Source organism: Bombina bombina, chromosome 2, assembly GCF_027579735.1.
Source record: "Bombina bombina isolate aBomBom1 chromosome 2, aBomBom1.pri, whole genome shotgun sequence".
Taxonomy (NCBI): Eukaryota; Metazoa; Chordata; class Amphibia; order Anura; family Bombinatoridae; genus Bombina; species Bombina bombina.
In genome coordinates this window covers 1,215,926,420-1,215,950,167 of record NC_069500.1, presented here as the reverse complement: position 1 = coordinate 1,215,950,167, position 23,748 = coordinate 1,215,926,420, and positions in this window count along the sequence as shown.

The following is a 23,748-nucleotide window of genomic DNA, read 5'->3' as shown; positions in this document are numbered from 1 at the left end:
CCACTGCTGTAGCCTTTTGACCCTGGAACCTGAAAAGTGGACAAATAAACTATAAGTCTGTCTAAAATATTTTGTAGCCTGAAGATAAAATTTGTGAAGCAGGTGTACCTTAGAGTTAGAAGATTTTGGGAACAGAGAGGGAACAAAAATTTCCTGATTAATATTTTCTGAAGACACCACCATCGGAAGAGAATCATATTTAGTCTGAAGGACCGCTTTATCATGATGAAAAAACAAAAAGGGGGAATCACAAGACAGAGCTGATAATTCAGAAACTTATCTAGCAGAAGAAATAGCTAGAAGGAAGGAATAGTTTTAGGGCCAGAGTATGCATAGGTTAAAAGGGGAACCTTGCAAAACAGAACCAGACTTAAATTCCAAGGGGGAGCAATGGGCCTTGTAAAAGGGGAATTCTCAACAAGCCTTGTACAAAACATTGAACATCAGGCAACTTAGCCAACTTCTTGTGAAACAAAATAGATAATGTGAAAATCAGACCCTTTAAAGAGCTAGCCGAAAAAAACCCTTATCCAGTTAATTCTGAAGGAACTGAAGAATTCTGGGGAGTCAAAAAGATTTCCAAGAGAAACCTCTGGAAGAACACCAAATAAAGTACCCGTTCCAGATGTTATAATAAATTATTTGCGTTATGGGCTTTCTGGCCTGTAGCAAAGTAGAGATAACAGAATCTAAGAAACCTCTGTTCTTGAGAAATAGGAGTTCAACCTGCATGATGTCAAATTCGATGATTTGAGATCTCAATGATACAAAGGTCCTTGAGACAGAAGATCCTTCCATAGGGTATCGAACACGTCATTATCAAGAGACCATTTTCCTCAATGGTTGTCCATCTCCCAATTGTTAACTCCAGGAATGTGAATGGCTTATAGGGTGCAAAGGTTTTCCTCTGTCCAGGACAGAATGTGAGATATCTCTCGCAGAGCTAAGGGACTACAGGTCCCTCCCTGATGGTTGATGTACACCACCGCAATGACATTATCTGACTGGAACCAAATACATTTTTCTTGCTTGAGAAGGGGGCAGGGGCCAATACTGAAGTGCCTGAAGAATCATACAAAGTTCTGGGATGTTGATTGGTAACCACTCCTCCAGAGGAGACCATACTCTCTGCATCCTCCGGGTACCCCAAACAGCATGCAAACCCATCAAACTTGCATCTGTAGTGACCATGGTCCAAGTAGGCCAAAGAAAAGATGCTGCAAGGGTCAAAAAGGGATTTCCCTTTACCATTAGAGAGATGAAGAACTGAGACCGATCTGCTGGTCCAGTTGAAAACAAGCTTTTGACCACTGCTGAATTGAACAATTGGAGAGGACGAAAATGAGAAAAAGATACAGCATCTGATACTGCCACCAAGAGGCACACTGCTTCCATACACTGAGCAACAGATGGAGAATGAGCCATCTGTAGGGAATGATGAGCATTGTGAAGTTTGGTTCTGCAAGCATCTGTGAGAAACTGACATATCCGAACAGAGTCTATGATCACTCCCAGGAAAACCCCTCTTGTGGCTGGAGTTAAGGAGCTTTGAACACATTGATTCTCCAGCCATGTTCCTGAAAGAAAGAGGGTATGAGCAATAGCCATAGAAAGAGAAGGAGCTTGGATCAAAATATTGTCTAAATAAGGAGCAATAGAGATTCCCTGAGCTCTGATTACTGCTAAGAGAGCCCCCAATAATTTTGTGAAGATACATGGGGCTGTATCCAAACCAAAAGGGAGGGTCACAAATTGCTAATGTTTGTTGAGAATGCAATTCTTAGAAACTGGAAATGGTTCCTGTGCATTGGGATGTGCAGATATGCATCCTTTAAATCTACTGTTGCTCTGTCTCTGTGCTACTGGAGGGCTCTGGCTTCTAGAAAGGTTTGAAGGAGTGATACATTTTAGTTGGAAGAGGACTACTGATCTGTAGAGGAGCGAAAGGAATGAAAACAATTTCCTTGTCTCTACTTCCCCTTAGATTTCTTATCCTAAGGGAGAAAGGCTCCTTTTCCTCCAGTGACAGTCTTGCTAATAGAATCCTATTCGGATCTAAAAATAATTTTCCCTTCAAAGGAACCATCAGCAGGCTATTCTTAGAGACCATATAAGCCATCAATCTTAATGATGTCAAAGCCCACATCACAAATGAAATCATTGCCCATTTTAAGGACCTTAATGCAGTTGAAAACATCCTCAGAAGATTGGTCAGAAACCATCTGAGAAAAAGAATCACATCAGAACGACACAGCTGTGGCCACGCAGGTGATAACTACTTTAGGTCTAAGCTGAAGGGCTGTCTGAGACAATAGTTTCCTAAGTAAGAACTCAGGTTCATTGGCTACCTGAACGAAGAACTACCATCTATAGGAATAGTTGTGCATCTCATTAAGGTGGAAATAGGCTCATCTACCTTAGGGACTACTTTCCAGGCTACCAAATTAGAGGGTGCATAGGGAATGCCTGGCTTTTTCCACTATTTGGCTATGTATTCTTTAACCATATCCTGCACATCAAATGGCTTAAAGACCTGATTGAACTTATTTACAGGCTTGGAATCCTCAGGTTTAGGTTTTGATAGCATTAAGGTATTCAAAAGCTCCCAAAGCAGGAAAAGGATATGTTCAATTTTGAATCAAATCAATCAATCAATTTAAAGTTGAATCACTCTCAGGTTCTGCAATTGGTTCATATTCCTCAGAGGAAATGTCACCCTCTGAGCCCACTGACAAGGACTCAGCAGAGTGAGAGTTTTGCAAGATAGATAGTAACTGATAGTAACTGACTTTGGGGTACAGGGCCCTGTTCACCGCAGGTGGCAGGGGATAAATCTCCAGATTTTTGCTTATGCTTGGTTTTAGGAAGACAGCCAAAAACTATATATATATATATATATATATATATATATATATATATATATATATATATATATATATATATATAGTTTTGTGAAGGTTTGATTTAAATACCAGAGAAAAATCAGTGGAATCCCCTTAAGCCACATAGTTAGGCATGGGCACTAAATTTCTGCCAAAAGCCATAATGACAGGATTTTGGTTAGCTAACTGGAGGTGTTGGGCACTATTAGTACACAACTGGTTAATTTGGATCTTGGTAATTACTCTTCTCTACCACTAGGACGAGGCAAAGAGCTCTATAAAACCCCTCACATATAACTTAGTCTAACGTATAGCCAAGCAAAGTGAGGTAAGAAAAAGAATAAGAGCCATAAAGAGCACAAAAAGATGTGCTGAAGAAAAAAACTAACCCCAAAAAAACATACATTGCATAAATTGTGTTTTCTTTCATAGAGGTGGCGAGAGTCCACAATCATTTACTCTTGGGAACTAATACCCAAGCTGTGGAGTCCATGAGTAATAACATAAAGAGAGGGATTTAAAAACATATTTTTACTGAGAAATTAAATCCACAACCCCAATATTTTTTTAGTGCACTTAAAATAAATCAAACTAAGATAGCTGCTTGAAGAACCTTTGTACCAAAGGCTCCTTCAGAAGAAGCAAAAACTTCAAAATGGTAGAATTTTGTAAAAGTATGCAAATCTGATAAACTGAAGCCTCATTCTTGAAAGCCCAAGAAGTGGCAACTGACCTAGTAGAATGAGCAGTAATCTGTTGCGGTGGAGACTGACCTGCCTCCAAGTAAACCTTGTGAATCAAAAGTTTAAACCAAGAGGCCAAAGAAACAGCAGAAGCTTTCTGACCCTTCCTAGGACTAGAAAAAAAAGAATAAACAAACTAGAAGTTTGTCTAAGGTTCTTAGTAGCATCAATGTAATATTTCAATGTCCTAACAACATCCAAAGAATGCAAAAATCACTCTGAAGCATTCTTAGGATTAAAAAACAAAAAGGAACAACAATCTCTCTGCTAATGTTCTCTGAAGATAACTCAGAAAAGCTAAAAGAAATAACACTTCCAAGGAAGTAGATTAATATCCATTGTATGCATGGGTTCAAAAGGAAGAGTCTGCAAAACCCTTAAGACAAAATTAAGATTCCATTGATTCCATTAGCTTGATTAAAGGTTTAATATGAACCAAAGCCTGAACAAAACTATGAATATAAGGAAGATTACCAAAAGAAATCTGCCCCTTTAGAGAGCGGGCAGATAGGTCCTTATACAGACCATCCAGCAAGAACTGCAAAATCCAAGGAACTCAGAAAGAATGCCCAGAAAATCCATGATCTATACACCAAGAAATAAAGGCCATCTTAACCTTGTGATAGATTATTTTTTTAGTTATAGCCTTACGAGCCTGAATCAAGGTTTCAATGACAGAATCAGAGAAACCCCTATGTCTAAGGACTAAATGTACAATTTCCATACCATCAAGTTCAGAGACTTAAGCTCTGGATGGAAAAATGAACCTTGAGATGGAAGGTCTGACTGCAACTGCTTCCCAGTTGTTCATCCCTGGAATACGAATCACAGAGACTAAACAAGCATACGAAGAGAGAGAAAAGTGCTCTACCAGGTAGTAGCAGCCACATTCCTCTAAGCACACTGGGCAAGGAGTCCACGCCTGGTTTCCCACATCACCCATAGGGACACTTCCCCAGGTTCATATTAATTTGCATACGAAGAGAGAAGCGCACTACCAGGAATAAACAACAGCTCATCAGCTAGTTCTATGGAAGGAGCCTCTTTTAAACCAGTGTGCTTTTCATAGAGGAAAACTGTCCTGAAGTATATCAGTCTAATCCTGCCAAGAAAGGTCAGTCCAGCCCCAAAATACCAGGCAATTCTCCTCTGAACAAGGAACATGACAACCCCAGATGATCATTTCGGCCTTCTATGGGCCTCGTCAGTGAGGTGCAGCCACATTCCTCTAAACACACTGGGCAAGAAGTCCACATCTGGTTTCCTCCATCACCCATAGGGAGACTTCCCCAGGATCATATTAATTTGCATACAAAGAGAGAAGCGCTCTACCAGGAATGAACAACAGCTCATAAGCTAGTTCTATGGCGATTTACCACCCGGAAGCAGCCTCTTTTAGACCAGTGTGCTTTTCACCGAGGAAAACTTTCCTGAAGTTTATCAGTCTGATCCCGCCAAGTAAGGTCAATCTAGCCCCAAAATACCAGGCAATTCTCCTCTGAACAAAGAACAGGACAACCCCAGACGGTCGTTTTGGCCTCCTATGGGTCTCGTCAGTGAGGTGCAGCCACATTCCTCTAAGCACACTGGGCAAGGAGTCCACGTCTGGTTCCCCCCATCACCCATAGGGAGACTTCCCCAGGGTCAATTAATTTGCATAGGAAGAGCGACATGAGGAAAACTTTCCAGAAGTATATCAGTCTGATCCCACCCAAGTAAGGTCAGTCCAGCCCGAAATACCAGACAATTCTCCTCTGAACAAGGTGTGCACAGTGTAATAATGTAATTAAGGGAGGGGTTATTTCTCATCCCCATACAGGCAAAAAATTAGAAAAAAAGAATAAACAAACTAGAAGTTTGTCTAAGGTTCTTAGTAGCATCAATGTAATATTTCAATGTCCTAACAACATCCAAAGAATGCAAAAATCACTCTGAAGCATTCTTAGGATTAAAAAACAAAAAGGAACAACAATCTCTCTGCTAATGTTCTCTGAAGATAACTCAGAAAAGCTAAAAGAAATAACACTTCCAAGGAAGTAGATTAATATCCATTGTATGCATGGGTTCAAAAGGAAGAGTCTGCAAAACCCTTAAGACAAAATTAAGATTCCATTGATTCCATTAGCTTGATTAAAGGTTTAATATGAACCAAAGCCTGAACAAAACTATGAATATAAGGAAGATTACCAAAATAAATCTGCCCCTTTAGAGAGCGGGCAGATAGGTCCTTATACAGACCATCCAGCAAGAACTGCAAAATCCAAGGAACTCAGAAAGAATGCCCAGAAAATCCATGATCTATACACCAAGAAATAAAGGCCATCTTAACCTTGTGATAGATTATTTTTTTAGTTATAGCCTTACGAGCCTGAATCAAGGTTTCAATGACAGAATCAGAGAAACCCCTATGTCTAAGGACTAAATGTACAATTTCCATGCCATCAAGTTCAGAGACTTAAGCTCTGGATGGAAAAATGAACCTTGAGATGGAAGGTCTGACTGCAACTGCTTCCCAGTTGTTCATCCCTGGAATACGAATCACAGAGACTAAACAAGCATACGAAGAGAGAGAAAAGTGCTCTACCAGGTAGTAGCAGCCACATTCCTCTAAGCACACTGGGCAAGGAGTCCACGCCTGGTTTCCCACATCACCCATAGGGACACTTCCCCAGGTTCATATTAATTTGCATACGAAGAGAGAAGCGCACTACCAGGAATAAACAACAGCTCATCAGCTAGTTCTATTGAAGCAGCCTCTTTTAAACCAGTGTGCTTTTCATAGAGGAAAACTGTCCTGAAGTATATCAGTCTAATCCTGCCAAGTAAGGTCAGTCCAGCCCCAAAATACCAGGCAATTCTCCTCTGAACAAGGAACATGACAACCCCAGATGATCATTTCGGCCTTCTATGGGCCTCGTCAGTGAGGTGCAGCCACATTCCTCTAAACACACTGGGCAAGAAGTCCACATCTGGTTTCCTCCATCACCCATAGGGAGACTTCCCCAGGATCATATTAATTTGCATACAAAGAGAGAAGCGCTCTACCAGGAATGAACAACAGCTCATAAGCTAGTTCTATGGCGATTTACCACCCGGAAGCAGCCTCTTTTAGACCAGTGTGCTTTTCACCGAGGAAAACTTTCCTGAAGTTTATCAGTCTGATCCCGCCAAGTAAGGTCAATCTAGCCCCAAAATACCAGGCAATTCTCCTCTGAACAAAGAACAGGACAACCCCAGACGGTCGTTTTGGCCTCCTATGGGTCTCGTCAGTGAGGTGCAGCCACATTTCTCTAAGCACACTGGGCAAGGAGTCCACGTCTGGTTCCCCCCATCACCCATAGGGAGACTTCCCCAGGGTCAATTAATTTGCATAGGAAGAGCGACATGAGGAAAACTTTCCAGAAGTATATCAGTCTGATCCCACCCAAGTAAGGTCAGTCCAGCCCGAAATACCAGACAATTCTCCTCTGAACAAGGTGTGCACAGTGTAATAATGTAATTAAGGGAGGGGTTATTTCTCATCCCCATACAGGCAAAAAATATTACATCAATGCACACTTTACCTGCAATTTAACTTATGTGGTATATGCTCTAAAATGCCCATTTGGGTTTTTATATGTTGGCGAAATGACCCAAAAGATCAAAGATCACATTTATCAACATAAGTCAACTATCAGGTATGAAAATACAATCCACCTCCCAGTTCCAGCAACATTTTTAGAAATAGGCCATCAAGCTAATCAATTAAAAATTATTGTCATAGACATTGCCCCTAAAAGATTGAGAGGGGGTGATAGGGCCAGGGATCTTTTAAATAGAGAAGCCAAGTGGATTTGGTGGCTCAATACCATGCATCCTAGGGATTTAAACAGGGGATTTAACTTGCTTTCTTTGATCTAGTTTATATGAAATATTTGCTTTGAATAATAATTTGTTTAAAAAAATGTATGAAGAAAAGTCAATTTTGAGAATATATAAAAGTAACTTGCTGTTTCTAGGGTTTATATTTGGCGGGTGTGGGATGTTAGAAAAAAAAACGGCACTGAAAAGTGCCTTTACATAGCGGTCTATGGGGAACTGTGTGTTACCTATAAATATATATTGTGGCAAAGCCCTTGCAGGAATAGTCACTTCAGCACAAAATATAGTTTTAAGGCTGTTTTATTTTTAGCAGCAGTTTTAAACATGGGGTGTACTTCCCCTTTAAATCAAACATAAAACAAACAAAATCCTTCTCCTTTTTAGGAGACTAACTATACAGCAATATTTCCTTACTTACCAGTACTGGGCAGCTAAGCTGGTCCCAGTTAACAAAACAAATCAAAATAAGCAGAATAGAACAATGTTTGCTCACCAGTCTCTTGTTTCTTGTTTTCTTATGAACTGCTGGTATAATGCTGCCCCCTGCAGATTCACGGCCAATCGGCAGCTAGCAGGGGGTGTCAATCAACCCGATCGTATTCAAACGGGTTGTTTTCTGTCCACTGCCTCAGAGCAGGTGGACAGGTTATGGAGCAGCAGTTAGACCGCTGCTTCATAACTTCTGTTTCCTGCGAGCCTGAAGGCTCGCCGGAAACACGGGGCATCAAGCTCCATACGGAGCTTGATAAATACGCCCCCTTCTCTCACCCTGTCACAATATGTATATTCTTATATACATATACATTTATGTCTATATATACATAAATATTTATGTATATAAGAATATTCACATATATTTAACATTTACTGCCCATCGCTGCACGACTTACCCCCTTCGCTGTGCTAGGTTCTCATGCCGTGTCCCATAGGAGCCTGTGTAAGTGCGCTATTGAGCACAAAGCTACCTTGCAACGCAAATGCTTGCTCGTGTTCACATTACGGACCACTTGAAATACAAGTGCACAATTGTGTGCGCTAGTGCTACGAGTGGAGTGCAAATATCTCTCTCGCAAAAGGGCAAATTTGCGCTCCACTCATAATCTGGCCCTTAGTGTGTTATAAAGACTAACCTATTATGGCTTGGCATTTCTCCTTGTAATCCCATATGATTATAGATTGTCCCTCTCTTTTCTCTATCTCTATTTATTTTTTCCTTGGAGGTAATATGGCTTAAATGAAAGCATATGCATCATGTAAATATATACTATAGCAGGTAATATATAACTAAAATGAAAAAGGGTGATTTACACTTCCGGAACTACTTGTAGGGAACATGTTATTTTAGAACATGCTTTGTAGCTCACTGGTGTTGAGTAAATTTTATTGTGCAATTATTATGCTAGCTCACAAATATATAATTTCTAATTACATTCTTTGGTATATATTTTAGTAGCTTTAGTAAGCAGCCAAGTGTACACAACGCAGACTTTTAAAAAGTGATTTGTTTCTTCCCTTGTTACCATTGATCCATTTTATCTGCTGGAGTGTATTAAATTGTTTACAGATAGCTCCTTTGCCTTTATATCAGCATTTGAAATAGATGATTTTGCCGGTGGTATCCCTACCTATACTAAAAGCTTTGTTAACATAGCCAGCAAAAGAAATTATACTCCCAGCAGGGAGTAAGAGAGATAAAGAGATAAGAAAGGAATGCATTTAAGGTATAAGATAAATATGTCTGATCTGAATATGCAATGTGTTGTGGTTTTAAAGAGCAAATTCAGATATTTAATTTACAAAAAGAAGGAGCAACTTTTCATACATTTTATAATCTGTAGCTGGTACAATAAGCCTTTGGAAACACATTAAGGGGAAACCAACTTTACAATACAATGGCCCATAAAGCTTATAGGGAATTTATTGTAGGTGCTAGCATTGCCTATTCAAAACTCCAGTACTAAAGAGAGCTTCTTTAAATATATATATATATTATATATATATAATATATATATATTATATATATATATATATATATATACTGTATAATATATATATATATATATATACACTGTATAATATATATATATATATATATATATATATATATATATATATATATATATATATATATATATACTTTATATATATTTAAAGCATAAAAGCTGTAGAAAACAAATCCTCCCTCCTGGGTCAGCCATCTGGGTGCAGCAATAGTATCATAAAGCAGGAACAGAAACGATGTACTCTCAGGGTTTGCACAACACAGTGTCAAATTTATTAGATGATGTTTCGGAGACTGGCTGTCTCTTTCATCAGATACATTTATATAAACACACATACAGTATATATTGCCTTACCGTAGGCCTTGGTCTTTTCTGTATTTCTTGTACTGGTTTTGTACACGATGCTGAATATGAAGTCCGTGGAAATGTGACAGACCCTGAGATGAAAATTTTACACGTCAGTAAGCTTTTACTTCTAGATTTGAAAATATAATCCATTGTATTAACAAATAAATAGATCAATAAAAGGTGATCAATTAAAGTTTTTAAGTGTGCTGGTGTATGATGCTGTATTGTCCCTATTGCTGTGTGTAAATAGTTTACAGTTGTCCAGGCACTACAGGGTGCAACTAGGGGTATCAAACATCTCAATAGCGCAATCAATAGTGGTGTCTACCTGGTGGGGTCAAGACTTCACCGACATAATTTCTGGCCCCTCTGTGTGTCCCCATGCAAATCAGTGGTCACATTGTAAGGGGCATACATGGATTTGCCTTTACAAATATGTTGTCAGAGTTTCAAAAATGGTCACCATTGTGTTGCTTGACAGAAAAGCCTTCCACCATATTTGTACAGGAAGTGCATGTCCTTTGTTATGGACTAACCAATATGGGGAGGATAACTAACAGTCACAGAGAGTCAGCTCCTCTTGTTTCTGTTGATTTTGCTTTTTCTGATTGCAAAAGTTGATGTTAAAATTGGCGGCCCACTACAGATTTTGCCGAGGGCCAAGTGAGGTCTAGTTACTCCACTACTTAAGATGTTAAAACTCAGGCAAATTATTTACAATTTCAGTCATCTACAAAATAGAAATTGTCAAGCTACTTAATATTTGATAGATCAAGATATTTCGAAAGCTGGCTATAAAAGAGAGAGCAAGCATTAGAGAGAGTTAATTAGAAGGATGACCAGCAAAATGGCATAGTGTGAATGATTTCCAAAAACGTAATTAACTGTGTCCCAAACATAATGAATTAATTTCTCCACAAACAGAACAAAATCATAGCTCACTGCACAAAAAAGCGAGATGAACTAACACCATGCACAGACAAAAATGATAAATCCAGTGTGTATGAGCAAAAATGTGAGAAATGCATGATATATTGGCACACTTCTCTAGATACATTTATTGTTGAAGAAAACAATAGAGGCATGTAGTTTTTTTAATAGCAATTCCACAAAATATGTCACTGAGGTATGCAAATGGCAAGCTGTATTGCTCCCCCACAACAATGAATGAATCAGGGTAAGAGCTATGTACGTGACAACATTTGGGAATTATTTATATAGATTTTGAATAGCTGGTGACTGGATTTCATATGGATTTGTCTCTACACTTGATTCTGAATAGGGCTGTATATACCATTATATAGTAGGAAAATACTGTACTTTCAAAAGAATAATGACTGCAGTTCCTCTTCTCCAAGATCAGTGGTATGGTGGGAAAGTTTGTTACAAGAGAACTGTAGTTGCTTGAGGACCTTGAAATAGATTGCTTCATCTGAGTGAGCTGTACCACTTTTACGCATCTACCCTAGAAAACAACAGAAAATTACAGTAGAACTAGACTTTAGACCAGCAGTCTTCTCATCCTTATATACAGCATATATTCTGTTTAAGCCGTGCTTCCTTCTGATCTGATCATCGTACCACATAGATTGAATACCTGTTGTCATATTCTAGATATGTTATGGCTTAAATGTGACTATACAAACAAACTTGTACAGCTCTAAAAACAGAAAATATTAAACTCTGTTTAGTCTGACAATTGTGTTGCTACAAACATTTGTAATATATTTTATATGAGAAGATAAATCATAAAGAATGATTATCAAACCAGCGGTTATTCTAAACCATTACAAGTGCCATTCAAAATGTTCTGTTCATGTTTTCATGGAAATCTCAAATTCAAGACCATACTAGTCAATTCAAGACTTCAATCCTTAAGAAGACCTGGTTATGGGGTAGTTTTTTCTCTCCCTCTCTTTTTTATTTAAATAATTCCCTGTGGAAACCCATGTGATCCTTTGCTTTGAGAACCCTGATCAATGGTATTTCAGTTTATCATAAATCCTTTTTTGCACAACTTTGCACATTATTTTTAGATTTGTCTAATTCAACAGTCTTACAGCTAGATTTAGAGTTTTGTCGGTAACGACCCGCGTAGCTAACGCTGTTTTTTTTCCCCCCGCACCTTTTAAATACCGCTGGTATTTAGAGTTCACAGAAGGGCTGCGTTAGGCTCCAAAAAGGGAGCGCACAGGCATATTTACCGCCACTGCAACTCTCAATACCAGCGGTGCTTACGGACGCGGCCAGCTTCAAAAACGTGCTTGTGCACGATTCCCCCATAGGAAACAATGGGGCAGTCTGAGCTGAAAAAAACCTAACACCTGCAAAAAAGCAGCGTTCAGCTCCTAACACAGCCCCATTGTTTCCTATGGTGAAACACTTCCTAAGTCTGCACCTAACACCCTAACATGTACCCCGAGTCTAAGCACCCCTAACCTTACATTTATTAACCCCTAATCTGCCGCCCCGCTATCGCTGACCCCTGCATATTTTTTTTAATCCCTAATCTGCCGCTCCGTACACCGCCGCAACCTACGTTATCCCTATGTACCCCTAATCTGCTGCCCCTAACACTGCCGACCCCTATATTATATTTATTAACCCCTAATCTGCCCCCCCCCAACGTCGCCGCCAGCTACCTACAATAATTAACCCCTAATCTGCCGACCGGACCTCACCACTACTATAATAAAGTTATTAACCCCTAATCCGCCTCACTCCCGCCTCAATAACCCTATAATAAATAGTATTAACCCCTAATCTGCCCTCCCTAACATCACCGACACCTAACTTCAAGTATTAAACCCTAATCTGCCAACCGGACCTCGCCGCTACTCTATTAAATTTATTAACCCCTAAAGCTAAGTCTAACCCTAACACTAACACCCCCCTAAATTAAATATAATTTAAATCTAACGAAATAAATTAACTCTTATTAAATAAATTATTCCTATTTAAAGCTAAATACTTACCTGTAAAATAAACCCTAATATAGCTACAATATAAATTATAATTACATTGTAGCTATTTTAGGATTAATATTTATTTTACAGGCAACTTTGTAATTATTTTAACCAGGTACAATAGCTATTAAATAGTTAATAACTATTTAATAGCTACCTAGTTAAAATAATTACAAAATTACCTGTAAAATAAATCCTAACCTAAGTTACAATTAAACCTAACACTACACTATCAATAAATTAATTACATACAAATACCTACAATTATCTACAATTAAATAAACTAACTAAAGTACAAAAAATAAAAAAATAATTTACAAACATTAGAAAAATATTACAACAATTTTAAGCTAATTACACCTACTCTAAGCCCCCTAATAAAATAAAAAAGCCCCCCAAAATAAAAAAAATGCCCTACCCTATTCTAAAATTAAAATAGAAAAGCTCTTTTACCTTACCAGCCCTTAAAAGGGCCTTTTGTGGGGCATGCCCCAAAGAAAACAGCTCTTTTGCCTGTAAAAAAAAACATACAATACCCCCCCCAACATTACAACCCACCACCCACATACCCCTAATCTAACCCAAACCCCCCTTAAATAAACCTAACACTAAGCCCCTGAAGATCATCCTACCTTATCTTCACCACGCCGGGTATCACCGATCGGTCCAGGCTCCGAAGTCTTCATCCAAGCCCAAGCGGGGGCTGAAGATGTCCATGATCCGGCTGAAGTCTTGGCCCAAGCGGGAGCTGAAGATGTCCATGATCCGGCTGAAGTCTTGATCCAAGTGGGAGCTGAAGAGGTCCATGATCCGGCTGAAGTCTTCTATCAAGCGGCATCTTCAATCTTCTTTCTTCCGGATCCATCTTCATCCAGCCGACGCGGAACATCCTTCTTCACCGACGACTTCCCGACGAATGACGGTTCCTTTAAGGGACGTCATCCAAGATGGCGTTCCTCGAATTCCGATTGGCTGATAGGATTCTATCAGCCAATCGGAATTAAGGTAGGAAGATTCAAGTTCAATCCGATTGGCTTTAAATAGGAATTTAGCTTTATATAGGAATAATTTATTTAATAAGAGTTAATTTATTTTGTTAGATTTAAATTATATTTAATTTAGGGGGTGTTAGTGTTAGGGTTAGACTTAGCTTTAGGGGTTAATACATTTATTAGAGTAGCAGTGAGGTCCGGTCGGCAGATTAGGGGTTAATACTTGAAGTTAGGTGTCGGTGATGTTAGGGAGGGCAGATTAGGGGTTAATACATTTATTATAGTAGCGGTGAGGTCCGGTCGGCAGATTAGGGGTTATCTAGGCCTAATCTCACCTTTAGTGAGGATTGTGATTTGTTAGCACTAGAAGATTTGTATACCTCAGGGGAAGAGGGAAGTAATGATAACAAATATCTTCCCAAATTTAAAGGTAATTCAAACTTCTACCCCATACAGAATAGGGGCCATATCCTGGAGACCTTCCAAAAAAGGGTAGAGGAGGATTTAACTGCACTAGATGCTAACAATAGATCACACAGGGGTAGTTCTAATTTAACAAAAAAAGAAAAAGAAGCCCTCTCCAGATTACAGAACAATGCGGATCTTGTTATAAGAGCCGCGGATAAGGGCGGCTTAATTGTTGTAATGAACAAGAGTCAATTTGTAGAGGAGGCCAGGAGACAATTGACAGACAAGGAACAATATATTCCATTAAGAAGGGATCCAACCAATGACTTTGGTAATGAGCTCAAAGACCTATTAGATGAGGGTAGAGAGATAGACATGTTTGATGAGGAAACATTCAAATTCATGCAAGTAGAGTTCCCCATCAGACCAACGTTCAACCACTTGCCAAAGGTTCATAAACCTGGTACAGAGATACATGGAAGACCGATCATAAGTGGTATCGGCTCACTCACGGAGAGGCTCTCGCAATGGTTGGATGCGATTTTGCAGCCCTTTGTGGAAAATCTTCCAAGTCATCTAAAAGATACAAAACATCTGCTAGGCCTACTAAATGAACAAGGTTGGGAAGAGGACAATGTATGGTTAACTATAGATGTAAAATCTCTATACTCCTCTATCCCACACAAAGAAGGCCTAAAAGCAATAAGGTTTTTCCTTACCCATTCAGGGCAGTATGAGGAGGAACAGTGTAGTTTCATACTACGGGTAACTGAATTTTTGCTTACCCACAATTATTTTTGTTTTGATGGCTGTTTCTATCTCCAGAGGTGTGGGACCGCGATGGGGGCCAAGTTTGCCCCCTCCTACGCCAACCTCTACATGGGGTGGTGGGAGAGGTCCCACATCTATGGAGATAGAAACATGCATAAGTCCAATATTATTTTTTACAAAAGATTCATAGATGATCTTTTGGTGATTTGGAGAGGCGACATAGATCAGGTGAAACACTTTGTTGAGTACCTCAACAACAACAAGATGAATTTGGGCTTCACCTTTGAGACTGACCCTAAGAAAATCACCTATTTGGATGTAACTTTGGTAGGGGAAATTGGAGGTTAAAAGGACAATATCACTACAAGTATTTTTCGTAAGCCAACGGCCAAAAATACCATTCTTCACGCAAAGAGTAGTCATCCCCATAAAGTTTTTAAAGCAATAGCCAAAGGACAATACGTTAGGACCCTTAGAAATTGTTCAAATAAGAAAACATTTGAAACACAGGCTAATGAACTTACAGAAAGACTAATATCTAGAGAGTATCCGAAAAAGATGGTACTTGGTATCAAAAAAGATGTAACTAAAAAAGACAGAGATTCTCTTCTGATGACAAGAACAGAACATAAAAAACACAATGAGAGTTATGCACAAAAAACTACTTTTTTGACAACCTATAGTGATCAATACAAGGAAGTTTGCAATATTATATCTAAGCACTTCTCATTACTCTTGGCCGATGATGGTCTAGCCAACATAGTCAGAGGGGGCTGTCGCTTCTCCTATAGAAGAGGAGTCACAATTGGAAACAAGGTAGCACCTACTGTACTCAAATCAGGATATAGAAACAACACAAGCTCGTGGTTAAGCACAAAAGGTGTATTCAGGTGCCACTATACAGACTGCATAGCCTGTAAGCATTTAGCAGTTGGAAATGGCTTCACCAGTACCATTACTGGGGAAGCATATTTGCATGAAAGATGCTTTAACTGCAGAGCTACTTATGTTGTTTATGTGCTCACGTGCACACAATGTGGATTGCAATACATAGGTATGACCTCAAGAGAGGTCAGATCTAGAATCCGTGAACACATAAACAACATAAAAATGGGTACACTCACAACACCCCTAATCACACATTTTCTCCAGGTCCACGACAAAGACCCCAGCCCTCTCACCTGGACAATAGTCAAACATATTCCCCCCCCTGTAAGGGGAGGGAACAGAGATCTCATGTTAGCCAGAGAAGAGGTCTTCTGGATACTAAAAATGAAAACGAGAAGACCATCTGGCCTAAACAGTGAATTTGATCTCATCAATTTTTGGCATTAAGTGACTGTAGCCTTCACAACATCGTATTTAATATAAGGGAACTCCATTTTATAACACTAAATTAATTAATAAATGAATTATGGTGTAGCATACTTGAAATATTACCCATAGATATTAAATAATGGTTAATAGAGCCTTAAAGCAATATCAACAAGAATAAAATCAGATTTAATCAAGTATAGTTAAGTTTTACCCAACCTATGAGCCAGAACCAACAATATTATTACGGTTGGAATAAGTGAGAGTGACAAGGATATTTTATTAAGTCACATAAGGTAACCTGTCAGTTTAAGTTTAGACAAGTGTCACACCATTATGTACTCATCTATAAGAGACAATATGGTAGCTAAGCAGTATAGGAGGTGTGTTTGAAATTAACCAATAGGGTTTGATGTAACTATTTTTAAATTGAGGTTGATGGTCACTAAGGTATGCTATGACTACGGCGTGGGGAGCCGAAACGCGTCAGCATTAGTGACCACCAACCTACTGCTTATCTCTAGTGTGCTGTACATAGTATTTGGATGAAGGCGCTGATACCTGTCTTTTAACTGGTTTTCAAAAATAAAGAAAAAGATTTTACTACTGCACAGAGTGCCGAGTAATCCTTCATTCACCTTGCATCGTTAATAATTGTAGGTAGGTGGTGGCGACGTTGGGGGCGGCAGATTAGGGGTTAATAAATATAATATAGGGGTCGGCGGTGTTAGGGGCAGCAGATTAGGGGTACATAAGGATAACGTAGGTGGATGCGGTGTGCGGTCGGCAGATTAGGGGTTAAAAAAATTTAATAGAGTGGCGGCGATGTGGGGGGCCTCGGTTTAGGGGTGCATAGGTAGTTTATGGGTGTTAGTGTACTGTAGAGCACAGTAGTTAAGAGCTTTATGAACCGGCGTTAGCCCAGAAAGCTCTTAACTCCTGGCTTTTTTCTGCGGCTGGAGTCTTGTCGTTAGAGTTCTAACGCTCACTTCAGCCAAGACTCTAAATACTGGCGTTAGAAAGATCCCATTGAAAAGATAGGATACGCAAATGGCGTAGGGGGGTCTGCGGTATGGAAAAGTTGCGGCTGGAAAGTGAGCGTTAGACCCTTACCTACACGACTCTAAATACCAGCGGTAGGCCAAAACCAGTGTTAGGAGCCTCTAACGCTGGTTTTGACGGCTAACGCAGAACTCTAAATCTAGGCGTTAATGTCTTAACACCTTCTATAAAAAAAAAAGGACATGAATGGCGCGTGAGCGAAAAACTGATCTCTTACACCTTTTCTCTTACTATCTGGACTGTGTGTTTATTGAATTTGTCTCCTTCTCCTTTTCTCCAGACATCCATATGAACTTAATGTCCTTTGCAACATTCTGATACACACTGTGTACATTTATTGTATATGCACTGCTTTATTTGTTTCTGTCATTGTACCTATATATTTCCTCTACTATAGAGGCGTGTTTTTTAGTGGAGAACTCCACTCTGTTTTTGAGTTCAGTGGAGTATTTTGTAGTACACATTGCTCTATCTATTATTGGTGTTTTTCCTATACTTGGTGTTGCGCTAGACCACTCCTTCCCTTTTCTGATATATATACATACATACATACAGAGAGAAGCACACTTACAGGAATGAACAACCAGCTCAATACCATTGCTAGCCTGTTCTATGGTGATTTACCACCTGCGGGCAGCTTCTTTTAGCCCAGTAATGTTTTCACAGAGTAGAATTTTACTGTAGTAAATCAGTCTGATCCCGCCTATAAAGGTCAGTCAAGTGCCGAAATAGCAGGCAATTCCACTCTGAACAAGGAACACAGCAACCCCAGACGATCGTTTGGGCCTCGTCAGTGAGGTGTAGCCATATTCCTCTAAGCACACTGAGCAAGGAGTCCACATATGGTTGCCCCTTTTTCCCTTAGAGAGAATAAATTCATACAGAGAGATGCTCACTCACAGGAACGAACAACCAGCTCAATACCATTGTTAGCCTGTTCTATGGTGATTTACCACCTGGGTGCAGCTTCTTTTTAGCCCAGTAATGCTTTTCACAGATTAGAACTTTCCTGTAGTATATCAGTCTAATCATGCCTATTACGGTCAGTCCAACGCCAAAATACCAGGCAATTCCACTCTAAACAAGGAACACAACAACCCCAGACAACCGTTTTCGCCTTCATTGGGCCTTGTCAGTGAGGTGTAGCCATATTACTCTAAGCACACTGAGCAAGGAATCTCTTATTTATATATATATATATATATATATATATATATATATATATATATATATATATATATATATATATATATGTGTGTGTGTGTATTTATATGTGTATATATGTGTTTGTGCATATGTATTTATGTATTTATATACGTATGTAAATACATATAAATACATAAATACATCTGTACACACACACACATATATATATATATGGCCTATCTTTTGTTCCAACTCCCCACACTGATCCCTTTGAGAGATTGGTTGACATCCACAGGTTTCAGCGACAACTGAAGCTTAGGGATCACTTCAGAGAGCAGGCATATACACCAGAATTACACAAAAAAAGTCTTCTTTTGAACCACCAAACACTAACCCTTCTATTAGGAATTACACCAGATTACTCACTCATAATATCAATGATGAGTCCCACACCGCCTCTTACCCTAATCTTAGTACTGCTGAAAGAAAAGCACTTACTGAGCTGAGCAATAATAGAACTGTCATTGTCCGCCCTGCGGATAAGGGTGGATCTATCGTTGTTCTGGATTACACTGACTATAGCAGTGAAGCCTTGAGACAATTGGCCGACTCTGAGACTTATGTAAAATTGAGAGGGAATCCAACACACATGTACAAAAAGGCAATTGATACCTTCTTACAATGTAGCCTGGAGGCTGATTTCATCACTGAAAAAGAACTATTGTTCCTAACCACTGAACACCCTATAGTCCCTGTACTATACTTACTGCCTAAAGTTCATAAAACTTTAGTGAATCCCCCAGGCAGACCAATTGTGTCTGCCCGGGGTTCGGTGTTAACTAATATTGCCATCTTTGTTGACTCTTTCCTACAGGATATTGTTAAGAATACCAGGGCTTACTTACAAGATTCACCTTGCCTGTTGAGGAGACTCACAGACTTTGTGGATCTTAGACAGGATGATATCCTGGTCACCATGGACGTGGATAGCCTCTACACGGTGATCCCCCATGTTGGGGGGGTGGAGGCGGTCAGGTCCATGGTGACAAATAACATCTACTATAGTGGTCCTCCTATTGAGTTCCTGTGTGAATTATTGACTATTTGTCTGGAGAAGAACTATTTTAAATTTGAGGACTGCTACTACCTTCAAGTAGCTGGCACAGCCATGGGGTCTAATGTGGCACCCACTTACGCAAATATCTACATGTCATGGTATGAGCAGGAGCTCATGAAGCCTTTTCAACATCCACAGGTGACTTTTTACACTCGCTACATCGATGATGTTCTCCTGATATGGAGAGGTGATGAAGTGTCTTTGCGTGAGTGGGTGTCGCATTTGAACCTCATGGCCAGCCCTATTCGTTTTAAGCTTGAATTCAGTACAGACAACGTTAATTTTCTGGACCTCAATTTGTTCAAGGTGAATGACTCTGGTGGTTGGCGTTTTGGTACTAAATTGTACTCTAAGCCCACGGATCGCAACTCTTTGTTGCATGCCAGTAGTTTTCACCCTGGACACCAGAAAAAGGGTATTCTCACCTCCCAACTAACTAGGGCGCTGAGAAATAACAGTGAGACACATTCACAAGTTACCCAAGTAAAAGAAATGGGCATTAAATTGAACAAAAGGGGTTATCCCATGACAGACATCTGCGAAATACAGGAGAAATTGTTATGCACGGACACTTTACGAGACACCAGGGTTCCTAAAAAGGATAAGTCTGAACAACTGAATTTAATTACCACGTACACACCTGGATGTGAACGTCTATCCAATGCAGCACGTCGCCACTGGCCAGTGGTGGGCACAGATCCCATGTTACCCTTTCAGAAGATGACCGCTCCAAGGGTGGTCTACCGCAGAGCAAGGAACCTGAGGGACATCTTGGTTAAAGCAGATCCTGTGAACCACTACAAAAAGGAAACATGGCTCAAGTCATCCAAGAAAGGTTGCTTCCCCTGTGGGAGTTGTACAACATGTAACAGCATGTGCAAAGGGGACACTTTTCAACACCCCCACAAAAACCAATGGTTTAAAATAAACCATCGTCTTAGTTGTACCAGCACCTTTGTGATCTACATGTTGTCTTGCCCATGTTCACTTATATATATAGGAAAAACAATAACATCCTTCCGCGACAGGATGGCAAATCATCGCCACGCTATTCGTGAAGCCCTGAAAGATGGTGACTCGGACCAACCGGTGGCACGTCACTGTGCAAATTTTAAACACCCGGTGTCAAGCATCAGATCAATGCTGATTGATCATATCCCACCAAATCCAAGAGGTGGTGATAGGGGAAAAAATTACTCCAATGTGAGAGCAGGTGGATACATAAATTGGGAACTATGACCCCAAAGGGACTCAATACTACTTTGGATTTTAGCCCTTTCTATTAATGCTTACGGTAATGACCACATAAGAGCTTGGGTCTGTGGAAGTTTCACTGTCTGGTTACTACCATACTCCTATGGGTTTGATGGATAGATAGATTGAGTAGCAGCATTGATTTATTGGTGCACATTCTATTATGTTCACTAACTATTTGAGGCATTTTCTATTTAATAATCATATGACTATGAATTTCCTCTGTATATACTTTTGTCATAGTTTTCTGGTCCATTTTAACATCGCATCTGCGGCTGTGATATATCTTTCAGATTCATATTCCTATTACATAACAGACTTAAGTGAAGTGACTTTGTATTTGTATTATGTTTGTTGTGTGGTATGAAAATCTGATAAGATTACACATCCTTACTGCCTCCGCCGTAGCCACATACTATGGGACACCCAGAGCGGTTCTTGCCTGATTAGGTGGCTGGTTCACGTTGGTTGCCTATAGCAACCGCTGCGCTTCAAGAAACTTTGTTGTTCTGAACATGCGCAGATTGTTCCCTGGTGATCTCTTAGTATCTGGCTCATTCGTCGACGTAATGCCTTGAACGTTGTCATGACAACGCCGTGCTATGCGTCATCATGCTAGGCACGGCTAGCGTGTCAGCGTGACGCAGGGATTAGGTGATTGAACGAGTATGCAATAGGAATGGCGGTAAAGGCTAAGTGGGGATATTCTCTATTCTCTATTTAAGGGGGTTTGTTTTAAATGTATGTTAACTGATCCGGGGTGCTTGGGTGCACTCTGTCCTTGTACTGTTTGTTGTATAACATTGACAAAGGCACAATGCAGTGCCGAAACGTTTGTTTTTTAAACTGATGTAATAAATTCTAGTTTTACTGCAAAGACCAGTGAGCTGCCTGCTTTTTGGAGAGTATTGTTATGGTATTAGCAGAGCACCGTGGCATTATTTAAGTATGATTGTGCAATCCTATCTATGACTTTGTTTTATTTTATTATTGAACAACAACCATGTTCTCAATGAACCCAAAAAACTCATTAATATCAAAGCTGAATAGTTTTGGATGTAGTTTTTAGTTTGTTTTTAGTTATAGCTATTTTAGGGGGATATCTGTGTGTGCAGGTGACTATTACTGTGCATAATTATTAGGCAACTTAACAAAAAACAAATATATACCCATTTCAATTATTTATTTTTACCAATGAAACCAATATAACATCTCAACATTCACAAATATACATTTCTGACATTCAAAAACAAAACAAAAACAAATCAGTGACCAATATAGCCACCTTTCTTTTCAAGGACACTCAAAAGCCTGCCATCCATGGATTCTGTCAGTGTTTTGATCTGTTCACCATCAACATTGCGTGCAGCAGCAACCACAGCCTCCCAGACACTGTTCAGAGAGGTGTACTGTTTTCCCTCCTTGTAAATCTCACATTTGATGATGGACCACAGGTTCTCAATGGGGTTCAGATCAGGTGAACAAGGAGGCCATGTCATTAGATTTTCTTCTTTTATACCCTTTCTTGCCAGCCACGCTGTGGAGTACTTGGACGCGTGTGATGGAGCATTGTCCTGCATGAAAATCATGTTTTTCTTGAAGGATGCAGACTTCTTCCTGTACCACTGCTTGAAGAAGGTGTCTTCCAGAAACTGGCAGTAGGACTGGGAGTTGAGCTTGACTCCATCCTCAACCCGAAAAGGCCCCACAAGCTCATCTTTGATGATACCAGCCCAAACCAGTACTCCACCTCCACCTTGCTGGCGTCTGAGTCGGACTGGAGCTCTCTGCCCTTTACCAATCCAGCCACGGGCCCATCCATCTGGCCCATCAAGACTCACTCTGATTTCATCAGTCCATAAAACCTTAGACAAATCAGTCTTGAGATATTTCTTGGCCCAGTCTTGACGTTTCAGCTTGTGTGTCTTGTTCAGTGGTGGTCGTCTTTCAGCCATTCTTACCTTGCCATGTCTCTGAGTATTGCACACCTTGTGCTTTTGGGCACTCCAGTGATGTTGCAGCTCTGAAATATGGCCAAACTGGTGGCAAGTGTCATCTTGGCAGCTGCACGCTTGACTTTTCTCAGTTCATGGGCAGTTATTTTGCGCCTTGGTTTTTCCACACGCTTCTTGCGACCCTGTTGACTATTTTGAATGAAACGCTTGATTGTTCGATGATCACGCTTCAGAAGCTTTGCAATTTTAAGAGTGATGCATCCCTTTGCAAGATATCTCACTATTTTTGACTTTTCTGAGCCTGCAAGTCCTTCTTTTGACCCATTTTGCCAAAGGAAAGGAAGTTGCCTAATAATTATGCACACCTGATATAGGGTGTTGATGTCATTAGACCACACCCCTTCTCATTACAGAGATGCACATCACCTAATATGCTTAATTGGTAGTAGGCTTTCGAGCCTATACAGCTTGGAGTAAGACAACATGCATAAAGAGGATGATGTGGTCAAAATACTCATTTGCCTAATAATTATGCACTCCCTGTATATATATATATATATATATAGATATATATATATAAACCTACATATATACATACATACACATATTTAGACATGTGTATGTATGCATGTATATGTTAAAGGACCAGTAAATACAATAGATTTGCATAATCAACAAATTAATTATAAAAAAATAATGCAATAGCACTAAATCTAAGGCATCTATTTATCAAGCTGTCTACTTTCTAGCATTCGCCGGCACCAATAGGCTCGCCTAACATCGCCGCCGCAGACCTGAATACGTTCGCCAAATTTATCAAGAAAGCTGTCAAAAAGCCGTGCACCAAGTACGGTGTGATGAGCAGCGGACTGTTGTTAACTGACAGTCATCAATCTCGCTGCTCATCGGCTTATTCGCAGCTTTCT